The sequence below is a fragment of the Barbus barbus genome, assembly GCF_936440315.1.
Source record: "Barbus barbus genome assembly, chromosome: 6".
NCBI classification, from domain to species: Eukaryota; Metazoa; Chordata; class Actinopteri; order Cypriniformes; family Cyprinidae; genus Barbus; species Barbus barbus.
The window spans coordinates 2,418,826-2,437,202 of record NC_136734.1 but is presented as its reverse complement, the minus strand read 5'-3'; the positions used below and the strand labels follow the sequence as shown (position 1 = coordinate 2,437,202).

At 37.0% G+C, this 18,377-nt stretch overlaps 1 protein-coding gene across 1 annotated transcript in view; it reads left to right on the top strand.

The window, feature by feature from the left end:
- The window catches only part of LOC306871632 (ras-specific guanine nucleotide-releasing factor RalGPS1-like), a 122,299-nt gene that overhangs the window by 74,212 nt on the left and 29,710 nt on the right, over positions 1 to 18,377 (top strand). The gene's annotated exons all lie outside the window — the stretch shown is intronic.

The following is an 18,377-nucleotide window of genomic DNA, read 5'->3' as shown; positions in this document are numbered from 1 at the left end:
TTTGTCTATTCAAACTTGATTCCACCCTCGAGTCTGTAAAGAGGCAACATAAATCATATTTTTAATGGTGTCTGTTAAGGCATATTGTTCGTACTTGCTCATACTTGGTGGAGACTGTACAAAAATAAAACAGCAAATATTATGAAATGTGTATAAAGTGCAGATATTTCTAAAGTGACAGCTGTGGATAATATTTTGGCTCTTTTGAGCTCATTGTGTTCTCAGAGCCTCCATGTTACTGTGAATTGCTGTTATGTAATGAGAACCTCCTATTTTTTTACTTGAATGGGTCAAACTGATGGAAATTAATCATTACAAACTGGTTTATTACAACTCAACAACTTAGATTTTATTACTTTCTGGCACATCTAAAACTGAATGAACTTGAAATTACTTTAAACCTGAAATGATTCAGGTATTTAGCATTTTAGCAATTAAATTAAAGTCACCGATGTGACCTTGACTATCATGTCTGAAAAGCCTGAAAAAGTGACTTAAGTTTTCTTGTAACTAGGCCTGGGTCATAAAACGGTAAACGGTAAATTTAAAAAAAAAAAATCCTATTGCGCTTTGTTTTAAAAAAAGGTTATAAAAATGTCAATAATTATCAATACCAAACGATATGAAACATTATATCATTGATGCATTTTTTAGCTATATCGACCAGCCCAACTTGTAACTATAATAAATACATACACTCTTAAAAATAAAGGTGCTTCAAAAGGTTCTTCAAGCGATGCCATAGAAGAACCATTTTTGGTTCCACAAAGAAGCATTCAGTCAAAGGTTCTTAAAGAACCATCCCTTCCTTACCTTTTTCTAATCTGAAGAACCTTCTTTCACCACAAACAACCTTTTGTGAAACAGAAAGGTTCTTCAGATGTTAAAGGTTCTTTATGGAACCATTTAGACAAAGAGGTTCTTCTAAGCACCTTTGTGTTTTAATGCGTATATAATATGTATTATTGTAGTTTTATTAGTTGAAGTAGTGTAAAAATGTTTAAAATTCCATTTGTGAATAGATTTTATATAGAACTGATGAATAGATTTGTTTTAATAAACTGGCCGTGATTGTCATCGTTCTTTGGAAACTTGTCAAGTTGCACCTGGTTAGTACCGTACCTGCTAATTTGTCACCTTTTATACACTTAAATATGCAGTTCTTACATCGAAATAGGCCATTCATGTCGTTTGTGCACATCCAAGGAGCTTTTATTTGGTTATATGAGTTAATAACCTGAAGCGAACTGACTTGAGTAAAGTTTCAATGGCATTTTTTCATCTTATATCCATATAATACATAATATAGCAGTGTTTAAGCACAGCACTGCTTTGATGCATTTCTGCTTTTCCATAAGCGCCACCTACTGTCAGAGAGTGAATCTGCATTTTTAGCCTGTTTGCTGTTTTTTTTCGTCACACAAATTATATATATATATATATATATATATATATATATATATATATATATATATATATATATATATATATATATATATATATATATATATAAAACAGAAAAACACACTATATTAGGCAGAAATATGATGTTTGTCACTTTATAAATCTTTATTTTAGTCAAAACGTATGATTTGAACTGTAAAGTTGTTTAAATAATTGCTTTTATGGTCATTTTACAGTAATATGTAGTACAGAGAGTAAGACGTCATCTCTGCAGCTGACTAAAGGTTGGATTTCTGTTTGATGCATGTAGTTGTAAATGATTTGATTATTAGTTGCTGATCCCCATTAGATGTTTTTGTTCATGAATACAAGATTTCTCGTAATTATTTTGGCTGCATATTTAGTTTCGTACATTTAGCTGATCTGTACGCTTGTAGAGTCCAGTATGTAAAACTTGTAAAACAACCTCTGAAGGTTTATGGTTCAGACATGATCTCACCCCCTCCTGTCTGACAGATGATTGATGGGACACACAGGTGAGCCAAATAAAAGAGGAGGATGTAGAGAGGTGCTGTACTCTACTGAACTCGAAAAGCTCTTTCAGGAGGAGCGTGTTGATGTGTCTCAAAGTCTGTGTCTGTGGCGGCTTGCGATGCAGTCTTCATTATGTCCATCTTAATGCCAAATCTTGTGACCGGCGGCGTCTGCATCAGCACATTGTTCCTCGCTGCTTGGGATTCCTGGGAAGTGATCAGCAGGAATTTGCTCAAATGTTCATGTGGTTGCAGTCGCATTGTAACAAATGAGCAGCTGCTGTCATCACTCTGCATTTCAACACCATTGAGGTATTCATGCTTTTTTTGCTTTGATTTACAGAGTATGATGCATTGCAATCGATTATTTAACAAATAATTTCTGATGATGATCATGTTTCTAATGCATTATACTCTTTAAAGGTATAACTAAAGATAGGTGAGTGATCATTTTAATTTTTAATATCTTTAATTATTAAATATAATTTGTTGTAACTGGTTACAGTTCACAATAAAACATACTATTTTTAAGTTGTATTATAAAGCATTATAAATGCATTAAAAAAAAAAATTTATGAAGTGGATAGTTTTTTATTATTATTATTATTATTATAACAATTGCTTAAATTTAACAATTAAATATAGTAATAATTAAAATAACAATTACTACTAATAATAATTATTATTATTTCTAATACAATTTTATCATAGGCAGTTAGTTAAGAACACTCCTTTTTATCGTTAAAATCACATTAATATATACTTTAATAGATACAGGCTTCATAGAGAGTATTACTGAATGCTCTTTGGAAGTGCTGTATAAATGGCATGTTTACAGTGTTTGCAATGAGTTTATGAGCTGATTTGAATGGGAAGACCTGGGGTTAGAGCTGATGGTCTGAAGTTTGGGGTGAAGTGTGTCCAACTGTTTCAATGACCCCTGCGGACAAAAAAAGAGACCGCCAATACAGACACATGCCCACACACATTCACACACTCTTTCTGCTCACCTGTCAGAACAAAGACCTCTTTCTGTAACAAAGAGGCCCTTCAGCTAAGTATCTGAACTCTTGTGTTTACCATCTATTCATTATATTTTATTACTGTTAAATAAAGCAGCATAAAGACATGGACCAGCAAGAACCTACATAGAAAACAACCTAGAAACCTCATAGAAACTCCCTGGCTGATTTCGCACAGGTCACATTTTGTTCCGAGTTTTGTTTTACTGGAATTGGTGGTCCTTCAGATTTTCATTCTGGCTCTGTTCATAACAAGATTACTGAAGGAATGGCTGATGGGTGTTTCTGTTCCTGCTGACTCACTCGTTTGTCCTGCTGTGTGTGGTCTCGCACACTTTCATGTGTCAGTCACTCTAACAATAGCATTTTTAAGCCTCAAAAAGGGAGATCACAGTCTGCCCGGTGCTCAGGGAAAACGCAACACAATAGTCTGTGATGAAGTAGACAGAACAAGGTGTTTTTCAGTATGAAAAGATTTATGTTGAAATTCCACGGCTGAGCCGGACTCCTGGGAGTCAATTGCAATTTGAACCGGCTTTGCAGCTTGTCCTCGCTTTGTTCAGTGTGAAACTGTTGGTGAAAACAGCAGCGCACTGCATGTCCACAGTAAATCTGCCTCGCGCTGTTTTGGGCCACACAAAAGTGTTGAGTGATTATTAAATAAATAATTCACCTAAAAATTTGAATTTGCTGAAAGTGTACTCACCCTCAGAGCATCCGAGATGTAGATGAGTTTGTTTCTTCATCAGATTTGGAGAAATGTTGCATTGCATCACTTGCTCAGCAATGGATGCTCTGTAGTGAATGGGTGCCGTCAGAATGAGAGTCCAAACAGCTGATAAAAACATTATAGTAATCCACACCACTCCAGTCCATCAGTTAATGTCTTGTGAAGTGAAAAGCTGCAACTTTGTAAGAAACTAATCGATAATTGAGATGTTTTTAACATCAAACCCTTGCTTCTGTCCATAATCAATAATAACACTTCCTCCTAGGGCTGTGCAATTAATCGAATTCGATTATCATGCGCATCTAGTCAGTAAAGCCGGTTTCTTTATTAGTAGTTAATCGCCATCACCTGTTTTAAAACGGAGCAGGAACTACACAGAACCGTTATTCACTGACAAGCTAGGCAATTTCGTGCTCCTAATGGAAGGCGATTCATCTGCGATTATGAACGCGATATTGCCTATCTTGTCGGTGAACTACGGCTCGGTGTAGTAATTCCCGCTCCATTTGAAAGCAGGTGATGCCGATTTACTGCCAATCACTGAACCGGCTTTACTGACAAGATGCGCATGATAAACGAATTCGATTTAATTGCACAGCCCTACTTCCTCCAGTGAAAAAGTCCATCTCCTGTCATCCTCTCACATCAAAATCATTTCCCCAAATCGGATGAAGAAGCAATGTCATCTTGGATAGACTGAAAGTCATTTTTTAGCAAATGTTTGTTTTTGGGTGAACTTTTACTTCAATTTCTGTGGGAAGCAATGGGGAAGACTGTCTAGTGTAGAGCAAACATGATTTTGTGGTAGTGATGTGATGTGTACTGGGACTCAAACCCACCACCTTCTCTGTACAAGTCAGGCTCTCTAACCATTAGGCCACAACTGGGATATTTAAAATGGGATATAAAATTAATAAAATTAGGGATGCACGATACCGATAAATTATCGACCGATATGAGAGAAAATTACGTCATTTTTATTGCTGTATCGGCATCGGCCATGAGAAGGACTTAATTATCGGTTATCGGTATCGGTGCATCCCTAAATAAAATAAACAGGTGTTAATCTGATCTGTCTTGGATTGCTAAAAAGCAAAGTTGTTTTCAAGCCAGAGTGAGTTAGAGGCCTTTGTTGAATGACGATGAAGACTTTTTTTTGCACTGTTGAATCATTCCCAGTAAGATGGGAACATGTATTACGAAAGTAAATAATTGATTTTACATGCAAAGGAACAATCAGTGTTGTCTTTGCCAAAGCACTGCATTTGTCCATACGTTTTCCTGTTTTTTGTTCCTGTCAGTAATAAATAAGGTTGAAGTCAAAGGCAGAAGCTCAGGACGTGCTTGTAGCACAGGCGGTGATGTAAAGCTTCAAGTGTTGTATTGCGCAGCTTTTCCTTCGATGTTCTGCCGATGGGATCATAATTTGGCAGCAGATGCTGTTTTTAGCCTCAGCTGTAAAACGGGATGAGGTAAGAGCTCAGACTTACAGTAAATCTAAAAACATTTAGGAACTCCCACTGAGAAACGGACATTGTCATAAAGCAGCATTATTTTCTTTTTCCTTTTAATGTTGTGGGCCAGTGTTTGGGATCTGTTTCGTTTAGCCCCTAACCATAATGGGACGTGGCTAATATTGGTGGTCCACCCGGGAACACAGGGGTAAAAGGAGCGCTGGTTAATGTCCTCTTGAAAAGTCTCACCTCATCCCATCATTATTTAAAATTATCCAACGTGTGTGCCTGTATCATCCGGTGTTATTTTAGTATCATTTATATGCTGACTTTTTTTTTCTTTAAGTATTTAAATTTAGCTTTTTGTTTTTATATTTTCAGTTCTCATTTTAATTAGTTGCATTTTTACTTACCCACAATTTTTCATTTGTATATTTATTATGCGCTTTTGATGTGATATGCATTAAATGTAATACATAATATATAATATATTATTATTAGTTTAATTACAGTTTTTCAAAACAGTTCTTTTGAATTATATTTCACAATATTACTGTTTTTGCTGTATTTTTGATCAAATGCAATTAAATGCAGCCTTTGTGAGCAGAAGAGACTTCTTTCAACAACATCTTACTGACCCCAAACTTTTTTTTAGTAATCCTACAAGTTTATAGTGTAAGTGACCCCATTAGCCATTATTTGTGACGTCCTTCTTCTTTATAAACTGAAGCACAGAAAAGGGAAGACGTCTATCATCCGGACACTCTAGAGGAATGTTAGACCTGAGAGGAAACTCGGCAGGACCTTTATTTTTATGGGCGACCCTTTCCCTGTGACCTCTGATCAAAGATGCTTGTAAAACAGCAGTGTGTACACACATCCTAATGAGCTGCTTTCTGTGTCCTCCTTCTTTCTCGTGTTGAAGTTCAGTCTCAAAACACTCAGGCCAGCTATGTTAGTTGTGGCCTTCATCTGGCTATTTCATACAGAAACTCTAAATTCGCAGAGTTTGGCTTTGTATGGATGAAGTGGTTGACCAAAATTTACCAGTAATTTCTGTTTTGTCCTTTTTGTCCATTTTTTTCCTGCATTTTCCACCAAATTGTGGACTTACAATGAACGTTATATAATTTTTTTTTTTTATATGTGTATATATATACGCGTCAAGAGTGAGATCTTGAGAGGTCAGCCTTAAATTACAGAGTTGCTCTGCTTACAAACATCCAAGAAAATCAGAAAAGATCCTGTGTGTCCAGTGGAACATTGTAATTAAATAAAAATAAAAAAAATATAATAAATTTAGACTTTGCAATTATCCCATTCATACATTTATCTTTTCCCAAGTCAGTTTTATTTTAACATCACAATTGTTGTTGATATTTTAAATTAGTTTTTTTACATTTTTTTATTTAGAGTTTATTTTAATTTTAGGAATTTTGTTTTGTGTGTGTTTTAGTTTGTTTTAAACATATAATTTAGTGTTTAGTTTTGTTTATTTTAGTACTTTAACAAATGAGAAATGTTGCCTTGGCAACTAGATGATATAAAATGTATTTTATTTCAGTTTGTTTATTTTTTCCAAGTAATGTTTTAGGGTATTTCATAGTTTCATGGTTCTCTGATGTTGATTAATGGTCACGTGACATACAACTGAACAGACTCAATATTTAATCTTGAATTATTTATTTATCTGTTCAGTTACATATCATGTGACCATTAATCACCATCAGAGAACCATGAAAATGCAAATGTGTGATTAAATGATTTAAATATTAGGCCTATCTTAAAATCTTGGATACTTAAAGTAAACATTTTACATCTTGAGAAAGCCTGATCTAAAAGGCAAGCGATTGTCTTGACTGGAGACCTTAATGAACATTTCTAATGTTTAACGTACATTAAATTTCCAGCGTGATTCAAGAACATAAAGCAACATGCATAAACATACTGTTTGCACATTAGACACGGCATATATATTCTTCCTCAGCAATTAAACGCCCAGCGCTGTGTTTGTTTTGACTGTGAGCTTGGCTACTATTTCACCCACATGCATGTAGTTTTTTTTTTATAGTGAACACTCAAGCGTGTTGGGGATTGTTTTATGATTAGGGTCTCCACTGGTTTCTGAGGACCGTCCTCCCTAATTTTATTGCCCCTCAACTGGAGTCCCAGTCGTCTAATGGTGCTCGTGGTGTGAAAAGCGTCGTAAAACCCTCACCAAGTAGACTTCGAGACTGGTTGGTTGTTTCACACCAACAATCAGATCTCTGGCTTCTATCCAGTGTGAAAATCAAAGTTTAACCACCTGAAATTACCTTTGGCTCTTTATTTAGCGAGCGCTACTGTGCCTGCTTGTTTTTTTTTTAATGGTGAGAAAACCATCCAAGCGTGATGTCAGCTCATTAGCCAAGCATGAGCCCAAGCAAACCTGTTATTATATCCATCTTCATCTAACAACGCTGTCCTTCGTGCTGGAAACACTGGAGAGATCAAACCGTGTCCATTACGCTTTCAAATGGGAATAAAATTGGCCCTCGGCTCATTTGGCTCCACATGCCAGGCTAATTCGTTGCATGTGGGTTTTCTGCGTTAATTTGTTTTCGTATCTTTCGAGACGCAGCTGACGGGAGGAAAACCTGTGACTGATCACAAGCGCTTGGACACAAATGGCTGTGTAGACTCAACATTTGTGCCGTTGACCGTTTCAGAGCAGTTTTGCTCCCTTGACCCTCGTAACACACACTCAAACAATCACTTGACAGCTCAGACTTATTACCTCAAACATCTCACACCCCTGTAGAGTCGTAACACTCTCAGTCTGCTTTAACTTGTCATCGTGCTAATCAACACCGTTACACTGCTACGCTCAAACGCACACACACCTGTACCGATAGATGCGCTGACCAAAGGGACTTTGTTTTGTTGAGGAATAAAGCTTTGATTAGACTGCACACAGTTCCAGAAATCTTTATGACTGACTGCTATTGCAGGGCAGTCGTGGCCTAATGGATAGAGAGTTGGACTTGTAACCCTCTTGGGTTCGAGTCTCAGGTCCGGCAGGGATTGTAGGTGGGGGAGTGAATAACCAACTCTCTCTCCACCCTCAATACCACGACTGAGGTGAGACCCTTCAGCAAGGAACCAAACCCTCAACTGCTCCCCGGGCGCCACAGCAATGGCTTCCCACTGCCCCGGGTGTATGTTCACTACTGTATACACTTGGATTGGGTTAAATGCAGAGCACAAATTCAGAGTATGGGTCACCATACTTGGCCACACACCACTTCCCCCCTATTGTGCAAGTGATGAAATCGTGACATCATGCTTGGATGGTTTTTGCACCATTAACAAACAAGCAGGCACGGTAGCGCTCGCTAAGTAAAGAGCCAAAGGTAATTTCAGGTTGTTAACCTTTGATTTTCACATTGGATAAAAGACAGGGATCGGATTGTTGGTCTTTAAAGACCTTTAAAGTGTTTTAAAGCATCTAAGAGGAATGAATTTCAGTAAAGACATTGCAAAAAGTTGTTTTCCGTGTGGAAAGAACTTTGTCTGCTCGTCTGTTGTTGTCATTTCTAATCTAAGGCATATGAGACGCCAAGCGTCAGAGACTTTACTGGATTTTACTCTTTCATGTGCATTTGAAAGCAGTCAAACATTCCCTATTGTTTTATAGCAAATGATATGCACAATTTAGAGAAAAATTGAGTGAAGATTAATGAATGTTGTTTGTTTTTGTTGTCAAATTTTAAACGGCACAGATTTCTATGCCATAGAACAGGTAATTGTGAATTTTTTATCATGCAATTCAAACTTTTTTCACAACTCTTTAGTTTATGTTTCACAATTCTGACTTCTTTCTTGTATTTAACTCGCAATTGTGAGGGAAAAAAAGTCAGGCTTGTTTCCACATCAGAATAAAAAAAAACATAATTGCTACTTTTTTAATCTCTCAGTTCTTTTTCCCTCACAGTCATGACTCAGTTATCTGACAATTTTACGTTTTTCATCAGAATTTCAAGAAAAAGTGAGAATTGCGAGAGATAAATTCTAAATTGCAAGAAAAAAAAGTCAGAATTGCAAACTCCGATTTGTGAGAAAAATAGTGTCTGAATTTGGGGCCAGTTTTACTAACAGCTTGCACCAGTGCTGAAAATAGCAAGAAATAGCGCTGAAAAGGCATGGACACAGTTATTTTTATTTGAAAAGATTTCAGAATGTTTTTTTCCCTGCTCAGTTGTTTAGACTACAAAAAAACGAAATGTCTTTGAATCCAGTATGCCAAATTGAATCCTCTTGTTTTCTGCCAGCGTCTTGCGGTACACCGGCTAATCGATAGTATAAATGCATTGTATGCGAGTAGTTTAGCTTGTGTTTGCTGTTGCTCTGGGTGAATATTTTACTTTTTCTGATTGTCATGATGAATTAAGTGTGATGAGCTGCATTCTTACGGGCCCAAAGCTGCCGACCACAAATCCCAACAGCTGTCAGCTGATCTTACGCAATTCCCACCACAGTCCCGTGAGTCCTCCTTCCCTCCAGACTAACCGCTATAAAGTCACATCTACCTTATCCGCTTCTGGGACGTCCAGCTGGAAGCACTGAGCGCTGATCTGTGTATGGTTATAAAAATCAAGCACAAATGTACAACAATTAGAAGCCGATCTTTTGGAACGGCCTGGAGAGCTGAGTTTACGTGGCCTGTCATTAACACGCTTTTTCCCAGCGGAGGAATGACTTCATGCAACGTTATACGGATTAGTGTTAATGAAGTTTGTATGTTGTGAACATTATGATGTTTTGTTGCGGTGTAATGGTTGTATTTAGATTAAATAGTTTGGGGATGATTTTGCTTGCAGCTGCGTGGCTAAACTGTAAAATTACTGAGGATTGCACCAACTTTTGCAATGCATAAAGTAGTTGTTGTGGTGTTTTTAGTGTTTTTAATGCAAGTTCTTTAGTTACGGTATTAATGATGACAGTTTTATGATCCACCTCCTTTTATCACCCAGTAATTAATTTTTAAAAGCAGTTACAGTACTGATGAAGCATTTTTAAAGTTCTTTCTCAAGAGTTTGACTACCTTTAGTTTCTTTAGATGATTTGGAGTTTATTTGGTGATTCTGGTGACCTCACTGTGTTTCAGCGAGTGATTGAATACAGATTTCATGTGTCTAAATTAGTCAGCATGAACATTTAAATGAGCAGAAACATTAAGCAATTAACCTTGAAATTCCTTCACCTAATTTGGTGTTGACGCAGCTGATTGGTTTCTTTCGCATAAGCGGTCAATGAGCTCGCTGCTCACCATTCACTACTCACTATAATACTCGGCTAGTGCTTCTTGTAGCAGTTGCAGCACGTTTCAGAAACCCTTCCCCTTCTCCAGCTCCACCTGTATAGATCTGCTACGGGGTGATTTCATAGTCATGACCAAAAATATCGGCACCCTTGGTAAATATGATCAAAGAAGGCTGTGAAAATTAATCTGCATTGTTAATCCTTTTGATCTTTTATTTTAAAAATTCACAAAAATCTAACCTTTCATTCGATGATAAGAATTTAAAATGGGGGGAAATATCATTATGAAATAAATGTTTTTCTCTAATACACATTGGCCACAATTAACGGCACCCTTTTATTGAATACTTTTTGAAACCTCCATTTGCCAGTTTAACAGCTCTATATTTTCTTCTATAATGCCTGATGAGGTTAGAGAACACCTGACAAGAGATCAGAGACCATTCCTTCATCCAGAATCACTCCAGATCCTTCAGATTCCCAGCTCCATGATGGTGCTTCTTCTCTTCAGTTCACCTCACTCATTTTCTACAGGGTTCAGGTCAGAGGAATTGGAATGGCCAGCAGAAGCTTGGTTTTGTGCTCAGTGACCCATGTTTGTGTTGTTTTTGAGGTTTGTGTTTGGATTATTGTCCGGTTGGATCCAAACATGGCCCATTATAAGATTTCTAACAGAGTCAGTCACTTGTTGTTTTTTGATTTTTTTATTTTTTTTTTTCTTCATTTAGTCATTTACATTTAGTCATTTGGCAGACGCTTTTATCCAAAGCGACTTACAATTGGGGAATACAAAAAGCGATTAATCTTGAAGAGGCAATCAGACAGAGGAAGTGCTCGTAACACCAAGTCTCAGTCATTGTTCAAATAAGTACTAGCTAGTAAGCGGAGAGATTTTTTTAAGGATGAAGTGCCGAAAGGCAGTACTTATATCAAATTCTGTTGGTATTTGATATAATCCATGATGCTATGTGTCTAAACAAGATGTCCAGGACCTCCAGCAGAAATATAGGCCCACAAAATCAAAAATACAGCAGTATATTTAATTGTACACATGGGGTACTTTTTTTTATCCCCGTGTTCACCAAACCCATCTTGAGTGTTTGCTGCTAAAAAGCTCATCTGACCATAGAAGCCAGTCCCATTTGAAGTTCCAGTCGTGTCTGATAAATGAATATGCTGGAGTTTGTTTTTGGATGAGTGAGGAGAATTTTCCTTGAAACCCTCCCAAACAACATGTGCTGATTTTTTATTTATTTTTTTAAGGATTTTCGACCCCAAGCCTCAACTATTTTCTGCAATTCTCCAGCTGTGGTCCTTGGAGAATCTTTAGCTATTCAAACTCTCCTCCTCACCGTGCATTAGGACGATATAGACACACGTCCTCTTCCAGGAAATTTTGTAACATTTTATGTTGATTGGAAATTCTTAATTATTGCCGTGATGGTGGAAATGGGAATTTTCACTGCTCTAGCTCTTTTGTTTAAGCCACTTCACTAATTTGTGAAGCTCAATTATCTTTTTCTGCACATCAGAAATATATTCTTTAGTTTTTCTCATTGTGATGGACGATTAAGGGAATTTGGGCTTTATTTTCCCTCCTATTTATATTTCTGTGAAACAGGAAGCCATGGCTGGATAATTTCATGTTCATAATCACCCTGGATATACTTCAGAGATATTTAACTCATAAGAATATCTAGGGGTGCCAATAATTGTGTCCAACGTGTATTTGAGAAAAACATTTATTTCATAATGATCCCCCCATTTTAAACACACACACGTGACTCTGTCCATTATCTGTTTTACTCATCACCTTTTGTTCTCTCTTGCTCTTTTTCTTATTTTTTTTTTTTCTCGTCAATCAGTTTTGCTGATTAACTGCTGACCATTGTGTCAGGTAAATGTTGTGATCTGTAATGGACGTTTGGCAGAGCTCAGTCCTCTTGGATCGGAGCTGGTGTCCGTATATCTGCAGCAGGGGAGCCGTGTCCAATCCTGGGCCGGCACCTTTATTGGATTGATTTATGATTATAGGACAGGGGTTTGCCAAGCCACGCTGCCCCTGCTTGGAAAGTTTGTTTATTTAATGTGTTTTAGTGGTGATGTGAAAACCAGCAGCAGTGTAGTGAGCTACTTCAGAGGTCACTCAGATGCTTTAGTGTGGAGCCACAGTGAGAATCCGCTCTGTAGACTTGATCTGGTGTGGTTTCAAGTGACTGTTTCTAGATGTAGCCACATGAGAAGGTCATTATCTGTGGGTAAGGTCACTGGTGGTCTCACGGTGTCTTAAAGGAATAGAGGTCAAAGTGAAGAAATTCACTAAATCTAAGATAACTGATATAAACTTCCTCCGTATAAACACAAATAATTGATTTTTCTGGATTGGTGATTTCTGACAAAGCTCACCAAGGCTTCATTTATTTGATCTAAAATATAGTAAAATCAGTAATATTGTGAAATATTATTACCATTTAAATGAAGTGTTTTCCATGTGAATATGTTGTAATATTGAATTTACTCCTTTGATCAAAGCTGAATTTTTAGCATCATTACGCTAGTCTTCAGTGTCACATGATCCTTCATAAATCATTCTAATATGCTGATTTGCTGCTCAAGAAACATTTCTGATTGTTAGCAATGTTGAAAGTAATTGTTTTCTGCTTAGTATTTTTGTGATGCATTATTTTCAGGAATCTTTGATGAATAGAAAGTTCAAAAGATCGGCATTTATTTGCAATAGAAATCCGAAGACAGAAGAATTTATTTCAAACTAAAATCTTTTGAATGGTAGGGTATATATTGTAATCTGTTGAAAACTTCTCCCCAGCCACTGATCCACATTGTACCTTTCACACCAAAGGGTTTAATGCCAAACCTTAAATGCATCCATAAATACAAAAAAGGTGTGTTATGGATGCTTGAGTCATAAATTAAACACTTATGTCGTTATATAGACTGTCTGAGAACCTCTACAATGTTTATTTGTCAAGTGCATAGTTAAAAAATAACATAACAAGAACAATATGGTTCCTCTCAATCCATTTGGTCCAAGAAATGTGTTTTGTGACTCATCTGATAAGATTTTGCGTGTTTACATGGAGATGTACAGCCTCAAAACAAACCACTACATCATATCCTCTGCAGTCCAGACATGTCTCCTCATCGCTCTCTCTCTCTCTCTCTCTCTCTCTCTGTCCTCATCGCGATATTCGCAGGGACTCTGTCTTGACATGTGATATGAGACTGAGCTGATAATTGCTCATGAAGATGATAATGCGTTCTGAAAGGAGCTCATGCTTTAAAATAATCCATAAAATTGCCTCACTTAAGATAATTGACCGGAGAATAACATGACGTCCTTTCTGTACACTTTTGCTTAGATTGCAGTGGAGCGTTTGTCCAATTCAATGCAGGTTCTTCCCAAAACCCACTGGCACAGTTGGTGTTTTATGCAATTCTGAAGCAATTAAATGCAGTATTTCTTCATATGTGCTGTAGTCTCCTTTAAAGCTGTGTGTTTCAGTGTTTTACTGTCCCTGGGTTCAAAACAGGGTTCAAAATGAACAAATTGTTTCTTTTTTTGTGGTGGCCTCACTAGAAAAACTTAGTATGTTATTTATCCCTAAAAGGTGTGTCTTAATACCTTAATGTAATAATATGTGCCCTTGATTGGTAGATGAGGTACAAAGGCATACACTACTACATTTGGATTTATTTTCAAACAATATTCACTCAAACATTGCTAGTAGATTTAACTAATAATACAAAGAAACAGCATGTAACGTTGAATGAAACATGAAATTTTGACTGAATAGTGTTTTCTTGTAAAACTTCAGTAAGCTTCATAAGCTTTTTTTGTCAGCTGAACATCTTTACCATGAAATATTTTCTTGAAGTTCCTCAAACTTTTTTTTTTTTCTTCTTTTTTGGTAAACTTAAACTTTTTGAAAATTGTAATTATTTATTTTAATTTGAATTTATTATTACGATAATTAATTATTAGCATTAGTTTGGAATACCTGCCCTAAATGTGTATATTTCAAATTTTTATGACAAGAGCAGTATTTATCTTGCACAGTACAATGAGGATTATTATATAATAATATATTATATAATTCCCAATTCAGCTCAACCTCTTTTATATGAAATATTTATTTAAAAAGTCCCCCTTAAATGTTAAGTTTTCACGTCCAAAATTTAATATTTCAGTAAAATTTGAACATAATATTTCAGTAATAGATTAGTATTTTATCGACACATTAGCTCTAATTACGTTTAATGGTAGTAATGCAGGTAAATAAAAAAATAAAAAATATTTATATTTAATATAAAGTATTTATATATTTTATTTTTAAATTATTTACTTTAATTTGACATTTTTTTATGATTTATATTATTAATTTCGTTTTTGGAAACCCTGCCCTAAAGGTGTATATATTTCACATTTTTTCAATCAGAGCAGTATTTATCTGGTACAGTATAATGAGGATTGTTATATAAATTATTAAAAAAAAAATTTGAGTAAGTTAGTAGTGTTACTATTTTTATTGTGGCACTGGTTTGTGTGTATGAGCTCACTGCCTGGCAGCAGTTTTGTCCAACTCTTCCACACTATATTTCCTGTGCTAATGTTCATGTTTTAAGATGCTTCAGTGCTTATGAATTATCAAAACTGCCTTTTCTATCAGTGGTCAATGTTAGATTGCTTCATTCATGTGGTTAGGACTGCCAGTTTTTGCTGATGATTAATTTTTATACGAATAATTACGATTGACAATTTAAACATTTCATTAGTTTGTCACATGCATGCATGATTAAGCATAAGAAATTGTCCCAAGTATATTATGAGGCTCAGAACAATCCAGAGAGAGCCTGCATTGCAAGCCAGACTTAAAGTACATCATTTTACAAAGATAGTAACTTGTGCAGACATGTAGCTATAAAACACATCAGACAAAAGCAAAACCAGAGCTCGTTGCATGTGCAAAGACCTGGTTTGTGTTGGACGATCAACCTTGGAAGCAAATCACAACTTCGTGAACTTTGCTTCTGCACATTTTCAGTCTCTTTGGGCACACGTCTCCGATTGTGTAATAAGAACAACACATGATGCAGAGCTGTGCTGTCCAAGGTGAATGTTGCAATAGAAGGAAGGAACGATAATGTGCTGTTTGAGCCGTTAGGTTTTCACCATGTGCTTTGAGACTCTGTTATGTAAGATGCCACACTTCTGCCTTTTAAGAGCACCAGAGACCTTTACCCTGATCCTGTTTAGTCTGAACATCTCATCAGTGAGTCCTTCATCAGGTATTTCCTGGAAAAACAAAAGATGACCTTAAACTAAACACACAGCCCATGCAAAAGACAAGCAGTAAACTTCAGTTCAATGTTTGTAGTTGCTTGTGCAACATGTCTACCTTCCCACAACCTTCATCTGATGCTGTCAAACTGAGTTTCCGTCTTTATATTTAGTTCAAGCGTTCGAGTGAATCTCACGAAACCTGCTGATAACACTCTGAAATAGAAAGGAAATAGGAAATGATGTGTTGCAAGATTTTCATGACTTTGTGCTTGGATACAGACAGACTTTGGTAATAAAATGGCAGAGATGCGGATTGTCGTGTTGAGCGCTGATGTAATCGTGTGCATGAAGCCAGAGTGACTCAGATTGTGTCAAGTGTTTGACTAAACCTTGGATGTGTGGAGATGTTGTGTTCACAACCGATCTACTTCAGTTATGTTTCTGATGTTTTATTGCTACATTTGGACAAAGGTGAAACCGATGATACTGTTAGGTCCATATATATTTGGATACAGGCACTATTTTTATTGTTTTACCTGCTGACCAAAACACTTTCAAGTTACATTCTGAGGAAAAAAGACCACACTGGTGAGCTCAGCTGCATAAAAAGACTTGGATGTCCACGGAGGACAACAGTGATGGATGATCCATGGTAAAGAAAAACCCTTTCACAACATCCAGCCAAGAGAAGAACACTCTCCAGGAGGCAGACGAGTCACTGTCAAAGTCTACAATCAAGAGAAGACTTCACCACAGCAAATAGGGTTCAGCACAAGGTGCAAACAAGGCCAGATTAGACTTTGCAAAAAAAACATCTAAAAACGCCAGACCACTTCTGGAAAAGCATACTTTGGACAGCTGAAATTAAAATCAGTCTGTACCAGAATGATGGGAAGAAAAGTCTAGAGAAGGCTTGGAACAGCTCATGATCCAAAGCATACAACATTATCTGTCAAACATGGAGCAGTGTGATTGCATGAGCATGCATGGCTTCCAGTGGCACTGGGTTACTAGTGTTCAGTGATGAGACAGAAACAGTCAGATGAATTCTGATGTGTACGGGGATATACTCTCTGCCCAGATTCAGTCAAATGGAGCATAGCTGATTGAGCGGGGCTTCATCCCACAAATGAATAATGACCCAAAACATACAGCAAAAGCAACCCAGGAGTTTTTGAAGGTAAAAAAGTGGAATATTCTGCAATGGCCAAGTCAATCTTCTGATCTCAACCTGATTGAGCTGCATTTCACTCGCTGAAGACAAAACTAAAGGCAGAAAGACCCACAAACAACTGAAGTCAGCTGCAGTAAAGGCCTGGCAAAGCATCATAACGGAGGAAACCCAGTCTCTGGTGATGTCCATGAGTTCCAGACTTAAAGGGGACCTATTATCCAAAAATCACTTTTATAAGGTGGTTGAACACAGTTGTGTGGCTGCAGCGTGTGAAAACATCCAGCCTGTAATGGTAAAAATCCACCCACTCATTTATTTATAATTTAAAAAAAATCATAAACAGGCTCTTAGAATGAGCTGTTTCAGATTCTCCCTCTGTTCACGTCACAGAGGGGAAAAAGTCCCGCCGATCTGTGATGCTGCCCTATAAGCATAGACACGGCCCTGAGTGAGAAGCTGCGATCAGCCTCCGCCATTAACATTACTGATTACTGTAGCTGCTGGAGATATAATGTCAGCGCGTGTTTTGGGATGCTCTAACGAACATAGGAGTGTCCACAGAGCCTGGGGAAGCTGTGGTTTCATTGTCTAAGGAAATGCCCCGGAAAAATTGGTAAAGTCTCCAAAACATGTAGGAATCAATACCAACGCTTTGTGCGCGAACGTCAGCTCCAGACAAAGTAAGTGTTGCGCGTTTGTTTTCCTAATTGCCCTTCTGAAAGAGCTTGTTGGGACTCTGTAAGGCTAATGATGCTAAAGCTACCATTGTCTTTTCAGTGGTGCTGTCTTCATGAATGATCGTGAATAGGAATGTGGTAGTTAAGTTGCATATGAAAGCAATGTGAGTCGATTGCTCGAGTTTGTTGAGCTCACAATCACCAGTGGGTCTAATAAAGTTTGTGATAGCATGCCATGCACCATGAGACCAGCTATGTTGTTATTTTTATCCAGCGGTGCTCCCCGTCTGTGCAATTCATAAACGCAAATTTATTTTGCACAGTACAATCAGATGACTGACTTTGAAACCGAGTAGATTCTGTAAAGATAACAGGCTTGTATTAATGGTGAAATGTTTATTTGCAAAGGCTAGCGCTGTTAATGCCAGAGCTGGAGCTCTTGAAGCTCTGCCCTCTTCTCCGGGAGCAACAGCTTACTCGCATTTAAAGCAACACACTCAAAACAGCGCGTTTGGGCCCATACCTTAAAAGTGGCAATTTTAACAAGCTATAAAAAAAATATCTGTTGCGTATTTTAAGCTAAAACGTCACATACACACTCTGGGGATATCAGAGACTTATTTTACATCTTGTAAAAAGGAGCATAATAGGTCCCTTTTAAGGTAGTCATTGTCTGCAAAGGATTCTCAACAAAATATTAAAAATGAACATTTTATTTATGATTATATTTATTTATCCAATTACTTTTGAATAAAAAATTAATGCTGAAAATGGGGGGAC